Source organism: Arvicola amphibius, chromosome 5, assembly GCF_903992535.2.
Source record: "Arvicola amphibius chromosome 5, mArvAmp1.2, whole genome shotgun sequence".
NCBI classification, from domain to species: domain Eukaryota; kingdom Metazoa; phylum Chordata; class Mammalia; order Rodentia; family Cricetidae; genus Arvicola; species Arvicola amphibius.
The window spans coordinates 26,682,513-26,685,904 of record NC_052051.1 but is presented as its reverse complement, the minus strand read 5'-3'; positions in this window follow the sequence as shown (position 1 = coordinate 26,685,904).

The window sequence follows — 3,392 nt, the reverse complement described above, 5'->3', positions numbered from 1 at the left end:
AGTCTAGCTTGGGACTGATAAAAGACAAACTCTGACCCTAATATCACTGATAACAATTTTGACATGCCAACAGGAGACAGACACCTTTCAGGTCTGAGGCCAATTGCAGCAAGTCAACCCCAGATACAGGGGGAAAGCTGACCGTATGGTGAAGGTGTTAAAATTACTTTATTTCTAGGACTGTTTCTTATCTTTCAGCTTCAATTGTCATTGCTGCCTTCTACCTTATTCAGTAAAGCAGAAAACATGAACTGTTTGGATTCTACTGGCTCTGGTCTGACTCTTAATAAGTTCCTCCTGATTAATGCAGCTTTGTCCTTCCTTTTTCTTGTCAGTTAGGAGGCTGCTTTGAGCTGCTTGCATTCTTTTTAAACATCTTGTCAGCAGCCATTTGTGTGACTCACCTTACTTTCAGGGTCCTTTTAAGCCACCCAGGTCCTTTTTGAATCTTTGAGTGACGGGCCTTGTCAGTAACTCTGGAATTCTATCAGTTATCTGGGTATCTGTTGTACCACAAGGAAGCAGGGAAGAGTGTTGTTTTGTATAAATTTATATCTTACAATTTTACCAATAAAGACTCAGAGGCTGGAATGAAAACCTGCTAGCCAGGGAGGTAAGGAAGAACTCCTTCCTCCTTTGCCGGTGTCTCAGAAAGAGAGCTCCATTTCCATCATTCAGAACCGAAAGTGATTGCCAAATTCAAAGTCCCTCCCTTTTATACTTCTGTCAACTAGATGCTGGCTCGACCTGTTGTGTGACACTTTGATTATGTTCTGACAAATAAAGTTTACTTGGAGTCAGAGGGTGGAACTAGTCACTAGGAGACCAAAATTAATCATAGAGGTTTGGAGGACTGTAGACAGATAGGAGACAGGAAGTAGTAAGAAGGGGCTGAGAGAGGATCTTGGCCCTTTTTGGAGGAAGGAATGGAAGAGATAGTAGGTGACTGGTGGCTGTTCCCCTGTTTCTCTGATATCTGATATCTGACTCTCAATTTTTAATTGATAAAGAGTAATTAGATGTTGGAACTGTGTGACTTTTTTGTTTAAACAGAAGTCCATAACTAAGACTTTGTCTAAGACACTCTTGAGTTTCTCAGGAGTATTTGGTAAGATAAGGGTCTCTGGGCCCTTGAAGTTAAATCTAGTACCTTTTTCTCTTTCAGATGGTCATAAGCCTCCAGGAACCAAAGGAAGACTGTTAGAGTTTGAATCTGAAATGTCCTCCCCCACATGCTTATGTTATGCCCAGGAGTGGTGCTGCTTGGAGAGGCTGTGGGGCTTTTAGCAGGCAAGCCTTTGCTGGCGGAAACAGGACACTGGATATAATAAGCTCTTCAAAGGTCTAGACTAGCTCTGGTGTCAGTCTAACTTCTGCCAAGATCTGAGCATCATGCCAACGTTCCTACCAGCATGGACTCCAGGCACTATGCCTTTCCATCATACAATTTTAGGTACTGAAATTGAGCCAAGAAAATCCCTCCTCCCTTATGGTATTTCTGTCGGGTGTGTTCTTACAGGGATGGGAGAAGCACCTAAGACAGTTAGTTCAGCTTCTAATAGCATCCTGCTTTAGGATTCACCAGCTCTAGGGTGAGGTGGGCTGTGGTTAAGCCAGAGGACTTGGTTTGGATTCCCTGCACCCACAAAGCAGATAACAACCCTTTGTAACTCCAGTTCCAGGAAATCCAGTGCCCTCTTCTGGCCTCTGTAGGTACTCCTCAAACGTGCACAGAAATACATGCAGGCAAAACAGCCACACACATAAAATAAAGGAATCTTCAAAAGAATGAGCCAACTCTGATTCTAACTGGAGCGAATATAGATTGAGTACCTACTATCTGCCAGCCTCGGTGCTAAGCCCCTTAGAAAACCTAATTTTATTTAGTAGCCTCACATCTATCATGCATTTGAGAAAACCGAGTTTCAGACAGGCTGAGAACTTTACCAAGTGTCAGAGGTATGATTGGAGTCCTCTTTTTCTTTTAATTAATACTTTTATTAATTCTTTGAGTATAATTATTTTCATACATCTATATAATGCATTTTTAGCTAAGGACCTTTTTTGTTTTTATTTAAAATATTCTTCTCATGTTTTGTTTTTATATGTATGGGTATTTAGTTGCAGGCATGACTGCACTACCTGTGAATGCCTACAAAGGCCGGAAGAGGTGTTGAATCTCGTGGGCCTGAAGTCACAGACAGTTGTCGCTTGCTGTATGTGTAGGAGCTGCGGGCTGTGTTCCTGCCACCCGGCTCCCGGCCGCCTGACTAGCTTATGCCCCAAAATAACAACACACAAATTGTATTCTTTTAAACACTGCCTGGCCCATTAGTTTCAGCCTCTTATTGGCTAATTCTCACATCTTGCTTTAACCCATATTTAGTAATCTGTGTAGCACCATGAGGTGGTTGCTTACCGGGAAAGACCTTAACCTACGTCCGTCTCAGAGAGGAGAAGCATGGCGTCTGCCTGAGGCATCTGCATGACTCTGCTTTCTTTCTCCCACAATTCTGTTCTGTCTACTCCACCCACCTATGTTCTGACCTATCAGGCCAAGCAGTTTCTTTATTAATTAACCAATGAAAGCAACAGATAAATAGATGACACTTCTACATCACTGTATGGGTGCTGGAAACTGAGCCTAAATCCTCAGGAGGACAATCAATACTATTAACTGCTGAGTTAGAGCTCTCCAGCCCCTATTTTTAATTAAAAAGTATGTATATGTGTTTATGTGTGTCAGGGCATATGCACACATGTGCAGTTGCCCATGGGGGCCAAGAAAGGGCGAAGGAGTAATATATTTTTGGAGTTGGAGTCCATGGTGGATATGAGCTACTCAGCATTTGGCCCTGAAGTCTAACTTCAGGTCCTCTGCAAAAGCAGTATGCACTCCTAACCCATGAGCCATCCCTCACTGAGCAGTGATGAGTAAACTGAGCCAAGGTGAGTGCAGAAGGAAGGCACTAAAAGCTGAATCCAAGGCCCCATCCTCACCCCAACCCCAGCCCCACTCCTCTTCAGGGTCCTCAGTGTGTCGTCCTCCAGGCAGATAAAGCTCCACTGCCAATATCCAAAACACACCAAGGAGGAAAGGAAGCTCCAGGCCCCAGGAGGCCCCTTCATGGAGACACCCCAACTGCAGGGAAAGTGAAATATTTTATTGAAAGCACAAGATCTCAGTCCCCAGGCTGGCCTGAGCAGGGCATTGTTGACCAATGGGCAGAGGCTGGATCCTTTCCCAGGATGAGGGCAGAAGGGGAGCAAGGTGGGAGAGTTGGGAGGGGACCTGTGGTGAAGACTGAAGGGACTTGGGTGCAGAATGGTGTCCAAGCCAATCCGCTCTGGAGTTGGTTCTGACGTCTTCTCGCAGTATCTGCCTCTGTCAC